The sequence below is a fragment of the Poromitra crassiceps genome, assembly GCF_964638095.1.
Source record: "Poromitra crassiceps genome assembly, chromosome: 7".
NCBI classification, from domain to species: domain Eukaryota; kingdom Metazoa; phylum Chordata; class Actinopteri; order Beryciformes; family Melamphaidae; genus Poromitra; species Poromitra crassiceps.
In genome coordinates, this window is record NC_139628.1 from 49,766,129 (window position 1) to 49,775,918 (window position 9,790).

Here is a 9,790-nt window from a genome sequence, read left to right on the forward strand (position 1 = left end):
CAATGTTTTTATAGGCTGCACCTGTAATCAGTGGAAGGGGCAGCAGCTGACAGAGGGCTACCAGGAGCCCTCCATCTTGACAGCTTCCAACATATTTGAACATGTGAACACATGCCAGCCGATGCTATCAACCTTTCAATTCGTTCCAATGGTTATTCCCATAGACTGTATATCTTATTCCCATAGGACGTGAATGCAGCAAAAATCACCTCCATTTCCATTAAGAAATCAAAAGTTTTCCAAAGTCCAACCTGCAGACTCTGTCTCATGCGGAGAACAAGCATCCTGTCCTCCAGCCCGAGCGTGAGGGAGTCTGCCGCCATGCCCCCCACCGCCTCCAGGGTGCGCACCACACGCCTCAACTCCAGGTCCCACAACCTCACGGTCCCACCGGCTTCACACGTCACAGCCAAGGGGCCCCCCTGCCCCCCTCCCAGGGCAGTCACATCGGACCAGTGACCTGGGCAAACACATTTTCTGTCACTCACCCAGGTTGTTTCATTATACGGCGGTTATATTGTTTCATTATACAGCTGTTCCATATTAACGACGCATGCTGGTTATGCAGGGTGTTTGTCAGCCCACCAGGGGGCAGCAGTGTAGGTGTGCTGGTTACCTGCCAGCAGGGTGTTTGGCAGCCCACCAGGGGGCAGCAGGCAGGTGGAGGAGGGCAGCAGGACGGGCAGGGAGGACTGGGCACACTGAGCCAGCAGGCCGTGCAGGTAGCTCAATTTCAGAGGGTCACCTGGGGGAAAAGCAGTTACGAGCCATTTACACCTGGCACTAACATGCATTTACAACTGCTGTTGCATGTGGATTGAGAGGACGCATTACATTTACTGTACACTTGTGTTCAATGTGGTCACAATGCGTCTTTGACCACCTCCGGAGGTGGCTTGGCCGATCAGATCGCAATCCGTCCTCAATGTGTCTTGGGGGCACTTACACCTGTACTCTCAAGTGGTCAAGCACTATCTGATTGCAATCTGATCACAGAAAACACATGTTAACGCCAGGTGTAAATGGCCTCATAGAGAGCCAAAGTCACGCCCACTTCTGAATTGTACGTAACGTCTATGGAAAATAAATGGTGGATGAGATGCCTTTGTTCGTATGCCTAACCCGGAAGTATAACACAAATACTGACATACTGTAGGCCCAGTGCAATCTAGTAAGAGAGTGGCGCCAGCGGAGGTCCAAAATGCGTGACTCATGTAGCCAATGAACAGCCAGGAAGGGGGCTCGCGCTACGTTTGAATGCATAAAATAAAGCTGATAATATACTATTTGATTCATAAAAAACGTCTGACCCTTTCAAAGTACATCACAAATGGTCCATTTTGCTGCAACTCGACAGCGCTGCTGAATCCAGAACCTTACTTCCGGGGGAACTTTTGTGAGGTAAAAAACCGGTTCATTGGAGTGAATGGAGATGTCGCGACTCTTCTATATATATATGGCTCTGTGTAGGCCTACATAAATATTCACGGCCAAAACAATGTGAGAGTGTCTGTCAGCCTACCTGGAGCCACAGGGCGGTCCTCGGTAACGATCTGCCCCAGTCGACCCACAAGCTGGGAGGCCAGCTGACAGGGATCCCCCTGCAGCACTGCTCTGGACAGCTGCAGAGCACCCGCCAGCACCTCCACGTCAAACACCACCCTAGGGAGAGGAGGGGCATCCAAGGCATCCATCCCAGCCAAGGTTATTATCGTTACCGAAAACTAACGACAACGATGAACTGAAAATATAATTGTCTGTTTTGTGTGGATTGGATGGTTAATGACACAAACACACTGACTGACACACATATTTTATACAGTAGTTGGATTTTGTGAATGGTTGTTCATCTGTCCTAAGACTCACACAGCCCATGACTAGGGTGGCCATTTCCATAACACCAAAAAGGAGAACACTATGCAACTCACAATACTATCACAATATGTTGCCCACTTTAACGATGGTATCACAATACAGCGATTCTGCAATACTCCATACATTGGAAGACAATTTATCTATGATACATCACAATATCTGTGTAACTGAATTAGGGGCGTCCGGGTAGTGTAGCGGTAGATTCCTTAAAACCCTAAAAAGACTCGTGAGTGATGTCTTATCCTTTTTTTTTGAAGGAACCAGCACGTTGAGCAAAGATTAGAGCATCTCGCAAAAAAGGGCACTTCTCTACAGAGGGCCAAAACAGCAGGGGCTCAGGCCCCCTTCGATGTGTGCACGTGCACGTGCACGTGCCTGGCCAAATTACAATAACCCTGCTTCTGACTGGACTTTCGATGTGTGCACGTGCCTGGCCAAACTACAATAACCCTGCTTCTGACTGGACCTACTTGTCTGGCAGCACGGCCTCCTTTAGGTCCTCCTCTATGTCCACGACAGACAGACCCCAGGCCTTATGCAGCAGGAAGTCGTAGTTGAAAACGCACTCGGACAGGAAGGGCAGGATTTGGCCAGAGCGAACCAGGTGATAGGGCAGCCCGCGAAGCTTCCTCAGATTGAACACGTAACTCTGATGCGTACCTTTAGGGGTGGGCGATAATATGGCAAAATATCATATCACGATTTCTTGCAGGCAGGCTCATGATCCCCGCCCCCCAATTACTGAACAGTACTAGGGCTCGGCCCTCAATACCTCAATATAGATATTGCAACAATATTGTAGGATGTCCATTTCTGCTTTCACAATGAGTTGTTGATCAATAATCATCAGCCATGTGGATATAATGACGAAGTGTGTAAAGGCAAATAATAGAACAGCTAGAACAGTCTGGTAAGTTCAGAAACTGACATCACTTTACTGCAGCCTTTAAAACCAGGAAAAGAAAACGCTTATGCCATATCACAATATTACGATATCCAAAATCTAAAACGATATCTAGTCTCATATTATACTGATATATCTACATATTGCCCAGCCCTACGTACCTTCGCCGTCCTCTCCCTCACCCAGCATCCATGCCAGGGGCTGGAATATGTGTGCGTGTTGCGATTTATCCCGGTAATAGTCGGCGTAGTTTGCGTGCACGACCATGCGGGACTCATCCGTTTTTAGATAGCGTTGCGTACATACGCGGCTCAGTTCGGAGTGGGTCCAGCGGTACACCCACGTTCCGTCTGTCTGGACCTCGGTCAGGTGGCCACCGAGGTCATGCTTCAGTCGAGCCCACGAGACGTAAGGCACCCTGGGGTGGCAAGAAGAGGAGGAGGAGGAGGAGGAGGGGTGAGCGGAGGTCACTTCCTGGAGCACCTTCTCGTCTCTGGCCAGTAGATCCAGTAACTCCTGTTGACAGAGATGAAAATGAGATTCTATAAAAGCTATGATTAAATCTCGCCGAAAACAAGTTTTTCCACCCTGACAAGAATAAAATACTGGTAGGAAACAATGAATACTTGCAATTTCTTTAAAACAATTGAATGAAAATGGTCAAATTCAAAGATATTGAATATTATCAGGAGCTATCGGCTATCGGTATCAGCTTTCAGAAATGTATCAGTCGCACCCTGGTAAACATGTTCTGAGGTACATCTAGTCTTCCATACCTCTTCAGTGACGCCCCATCGTGAAACAGAGATCAGCGACGCTGCCCGTCTCACCAGCTGCATCCCGTGGGCTGTCTCCAGGCGAGGTAGCAGGCCCAGGTACAGGCCCTCCAGGCCAGCTGGGAGACTGAGGCTGGCCTGGGGGGAGAAGCAGGGGTGGAAAGAGTACCAAACAAATCTACTCAAGTAGAAGTACTGTTACTTTGATGACATTTTACTTAAGTAGAAGTAAAATTACTGGTAAAAAAAAATCTACTTCAGAGTAAAAGTTACTTTTTTTGAAGGGGGGGTTATATCATCTTAAACTATGCTATTTTTCTCATTGTCTTCAAGTGCATCCTCAAATTCAACCAAATCCGATGGGGTTTCAGTTCTAACTCATCCGTCTCCATCTCCTTTGTGACAAAGTAATTTTACTTCAAACAAAATTTAAAGTAAAATTACTGATTTTAAAAATTACTCAAAAAAGTACAAGTACACAAAAAAGCTACCGGTACTCAATTACAGTCATTTGAGTAATTGTAATGAGTTACTTTCCACCTCTGGGGAGAAGGAGCTCCACAGCTGGCTCTCCCAGTACGCTGCCTCCAGGTAGAGAGGGGAGGGACAGGACTCACAGGCCCCCAGGAGGAGCAGCCACTGCTGGGGCTGGAGACGCCGCCCGGAGGCCCGGAGCTTGGCCTCCAACCCTGCTCTGATGTCCTGTAGGCTGAGGGGCGGGATGGACAGCACTGTGAGCTGGGCTGACTGGTGTGGAGGGAGAGAGAGGGAGAGAGAGACAGAGACTAGAGAGATCTCATTCTCAAGAAAGACCTTTGAACACACATACTGTAGAACATGTGAGATCAGAGCAAGTTGTTTGCTAATTCATTCATTGGTTAAAACAATGAGATTTTTCAATGAAAAGTTTTCATACACTAATTTGTTTGTTTTAATTGATTTTCATTCTGCATATATTTCCTTTGTTCTAGTGATGTGGCTGAGATCCAACTCCCTCTCTGTTCCTGTCATCTCTGCAATACCCTCTATTTACCGGTACTCGATTGTATATTTCCATCCTATGTTTCTTTCCTGTATCATCTCTTCTGCTGCCATTTCCACATGAGGATCATTCAAGTTTCGCCCAATCTAATCCAGCTGTGCTGACCTGGAGAGAGCGAGCTGCGGCAGAGTGGGTGGATGCAGACAGGAGGAGGTGGACGTTGGGAGGTAGAGGGGGGGAGATCCAGGAGAGGTCTTGACCATGTTCCAGAGACAGATGGTCTAGCCCGTCCAGCAGAAGCACCAGAGGCTTCTCAGCTCTCACCCGGCCCAGCAGAGAGTGGAACTCATTGATCAGCTGAGGGAGGCCCTGGAGAGAGGACACACACAGGAGGACACCTTCACACCTGGAGTTAACATCAAGCCTGGCTGATAGGGTTGTAATTGGATGGAGCAAAACACATACAACTCACCATACAATGCAGTGCACCCAAGCTGCTTTAAATAACATCTAGGGACGGGCATTGCAAATTAGTCTAGGCTACAAATGTTGTGATACAGTACGTGTCATCAGACATTGGCAAATGTTATATGTATCTGTCCCTAACACCTGAGATGCAGCTCAGATAGGGACATACTTGTCAAAAATGCAGTGATGGATTCAAGCAAAAATAAAGAGGGCACCTACTGCACAACATGGGGCCCCACCACCATTGAAAATGCTATGATGCATCATGTATGATGCAGGGCTCTCAACAGGATATGGCATAGCCAGCCAGTTGGAGAGAGTGGCCAGCTGGGGGGTCTGGGGGCAGGCCCCCCCTGGAGAAAATGTTTGTTTTGACAATGTTTGTGCAGTGGTTACACCCACCACATTTGAAGTTCCCCACTGGGCGGTGAAGACAAGAGGACTCTGGGTAGGGAGGGGGGGCTGTTTTTACATCGGACACACCAAACTGAGATCTGATAGCTGTGCTTGGGGACAGTAGGCCTACGTCTGATAGATGTGTATGGGGACACAGTAGACCTACTGTACCTCTGATAGCTGTGCTTGGGGACAGTAGGCTTGGGCCAGCTGCACACACAGACTCTGCAGGATCAGACGGACGTTCCTGCTCTCGCCAGTGAAGCCCATGAAACGCACCAACACCTTCACAGCTCTAAACCAACACACACACACACACACACACACACACACACACACACACACACACACACACACACACACACACACACACACACCTCTGTGAGGATATCATCATGTCATATTATGTAAGGATATTAAGCCCTCTATTGTATTGTATTTCCTTATATTCTCGTCGGTGCTGTGCTGATGTTCATGTTGCTCTGATGTTTGACCTAAAATTTGATGAGAAGCAGTTTCTTTTTAAGCGGTGCATCTCCAGAGTAAGTGGATGGGGATATCAAATGTTATTTGTGCCAAAGACCCATGCGGTCCTGGGCCAAATTTGGCCTTGTTTATTTATTTTAATTTGACGTTGGAACGTTGGCCAGTGTGGCCACTTCAGTTGTTTGGGAGAATTCTGCAACAGTAGTTTGATAATCCCAATTTCCCCCCGGGGATCATTAAATTATTAATTAAATTAATCTTTCTGATTCTGATTCTGATTCTGATTGCTGTGAAACTCCACAAATGTTCTGTGGACTAAAAAAACTTCACCCGTCCTTCCATCAGCATGGGGGTGAGTAGATGATGACTGAATTCGGATTTGTGGGGTGATCTTACCGGATAATTTATTCTCATGCTGCATATATTCTCATATTTCTCCTGTATTTTAGCATTGTGCATACTTTTAGATATTTCCCATTCATTTGAATTGTCTCAGTATGTTCTCACAACATCACAAAGCCCTGTGTGCCACCAAGTAATTCATTGCTGATATTTGTCACATGGGACCAGCGCCTCACCCAGGTAGCCAGGAGGGGGCCTGCTGTGCCACTGCAGCCAAGGTGGTGCTCTTTCCCCAGCCTGGAGGTCCCAACAGGAGGATGGGTCGAGTTGGCGACTCCTCCACTGCCCTCCTCACATCGGCCAAGAAAGCCTGCCTCAATACGCACTTCTTCCCCCTGAAGAGATGGAAGGACATCTCATCAATGGAGTTGATTGGCAATACAGGCGCTTCTGTATACTTGTAGTTTCACATCAGAAACAGGTCAATTGGAATCATGTTGGATTCCTGTGTTATTTCACTCAGGCTAACTACTACATGCACGTGTCAGTGTTGTCATCAAGTCACTATATTCCAGGTGTGCAGGTAGTCTCAAACCTAATTAGCTCACTGACACACCTCACAGGGATTCTGGATATTTGCCTTTTTCACTTTTCTTCCCCACCACCCAATTCACCTATTTTGTGTCTAAAAGGCAGGAAGTAACACAGGTGCAAGCAAAACATTAATGAGGGTTTCCAACTTCCAATGCATTTGGTGATCCAGTGCTTGTTAACTCATTGAGTGCCAAGGACGGACATGTTCGTCATTTCAAATAGTAACGTAGAGTGCCAAGGACGGACATGTTCGTCAATTGCGTTTTTTGACGGTGGGGCGTCGATCAAAGCCTTCTGCCTCTGATGTACAAATATTATAGCTATTGGATGTGTCTAACCTATTTTACAGAACCCTTAGGTGGCGACAGTGCTCTCCACATAACAGAAAGGCAAGGAAAAAACAAAGAAGAAGTCGTTATGGAAACGGAAATCGCATCGCATCCGTATGCATCGATATGCTGAAGCACGTTACTGCAGCTGTGCCTGCAGCAGCCAATCTGCTCCCACAATTGAGCCGGACAGCACATCCGCACATCCACACCGTGGAGTTGTTATTATTCTCAACTGGAAGCATCGTTGCCGGTGACAAACACACGCGGAACGCTGTAAAAAAGCAGGATGTCGCGCTCCCTTCACTGTGCGCACAGCAAACTCAGCAGAGAGCCACCACAGACAGGAGGAGGAGTGTGCAGTTGAGGCGAGGCGGGGCGGGGCGGGGGGGGGGGGGGGGGGGGGCACGCAGAGCAGCGCGCAACACCCAGACAGACCCAGGCAGCAGGACAGGATTGACAAACGCAAGCCAGAATATCCGATGCCCACCAGCAGCAAATCAAGACCAGCAAGAAGCTGCAACCAGCAGCGCACGCAGGGGCCAGCGCTGCTGGTTGTAGCTAAAAAATATTATTCTGCCAAACAGAATTCCCTGGCCTTCACTGTTTTATTGAAGGAAATTATTTTTGAGGTGTGACTACATTAGAAAAGATTAGCTTCAGAGTCAGTGATGTGCTTGAAATGTTTAATTTCACAAAAGGCCAATTATCTCAGCTTCTAGAAAAAAATTGCTGTTTTTGGATGAATCAAGCTATCTTCTCCGGCTCATAACTAAAGAACGGAAAATGGGATCAATAAACTTTTTTTTGCAGATGATAGAATAGAGTCTCATCGTTCTTTGTGCGTGTTCAGTGTTTACATAGTAATATCACACAATATTCTGTGGGCCTCGAGAAATCACTGAAAACGCTCTGAAACTCTGGCACTGGGAGCATCCGTTCTCCAAAAGTGGCTGGCACTCAATGAGTTAATGTTTTGTCTCAGGAACACATGCGGAAATGTCTGCCCCGGCCAGCCTGCCAGCACACAGTCCATACGGGTCGGGTGCCAGCACACAGTCCATACGGGTTGGTACTGTGCAGAGAACGGAACATTTACACGTGATACACTGCACGGGTTTTCCAAATGGGAATAGCCGGGTAGTCTAAATGAAAAGGAAATGGCAGTGATGTACTCACAGAGCGATCCCATAGTTGACATGGCGCTGTATCTCCTCCTGTATCTGGACTCTGGCAGCTTCTCTCCTCACCAAGTCAACGGGGCCTTTGGCTCTGCTCACCTCCATGACTCTGGAATAATGGAAGCATACTGTATGTAGTTTCCATGTTTCTTCCAAACAAAGCGGTTTCCGTGATGTAGGCGCGTGTCGTACTTGTTGAGGGAGCCGAGGACGGTGCGTTGGAAGTGGGAGCAGATGCGCTCGGTGTAGAACTGGTGGGAGCGGTTGTGTTTGGGGTTCAGGCCTTTGCGGCCCCAGCCCACGTTACGCTCATAGATGTTGGTGTGGCGCAGCTTGATGATGTCACACATGGAAAGGAAAGGATACATGTGAGAAGAGAAGGGCGTATTTGGTCTGATCACCATATATGGAGAATGAACTAACGGACTAACACTGAAATGTACTGTTTCAGTGTTTTCCGGATCTGGAAGAATCACAAAAGTCACCCAAATTGACATGAAAATAGCGGGATGCATGGAAAAGCGCCCGTGTTTGCATCCCTGCTTAAAGCAGGGTGAAGCAGGTTTGCTTCTCCAGTACCTTAGCATGAAGGCGCTGGATGAAGCGCTGGTGTTTGGCATGCAGCGTGGGGTTGAGCTGCGGGCGTCCCTTCAGCAGATCGGCATACTGCGCGGCGTGGTCGTTCTTCAGGTTGTAATGGAGGTCTGGGATCACTCTCTTGTAGCAGTGGCAGTACTGCTCTGGTGGAGCCTGGTCTCCAAGAGGCCGGACACCGTGCTCTACCTCCCAGTCCAGAACTAGGCACAAAAGCAGGAATGGTGATAATAACTAGGGACACGTGACAAATTCCAAGATCACTTTTAAGAGTGACATTTTCAAGCCAACACGATCTCCAAAACAACTGTCCAATAGTGTTACGGTAACATCTTGTCAGGACGTTTATGAGCTCTCAGTGGTTAGATGAACTGTCAGGCATGAGCTGTTACAGCAGTTATTGGTTACCGTAAATTTCGGACTATAAGCCGCGGCTTTTTCCCCGTTTTTTGGCCCTGCGGCTTATATAACGGTGCGGCTTATCTATGGATTTTATCAGCTAACGGCCGCTCGGGGACCTCCAAAATCTATGGATGTTGGTATGAGGCAGAACGAGAGCAAGACAGACATTACGAGAGCGAGACCCTGATTGGATGATGTTGCAAAAAATGTGCCTCGCGACCTGATTGGAGCACTGTGCCACTACGCTCTCTCAGCCACTACAGTAAAACACCCTCCCTCCTCCCTCGCTCCGGGGGGAAAATGGCAGCGATTGAGCCTGAAAGACAGTCTGAATGAAATTGAATGTAACATTCCCAATTCTATGTATTACATTCTAAAAAACTAACGGCAACATTTTGGAAGGCTAAGCCACACAACTAGCTCGTTGTAATCTAACATCATGCTTCAAAAGATGGAGAACT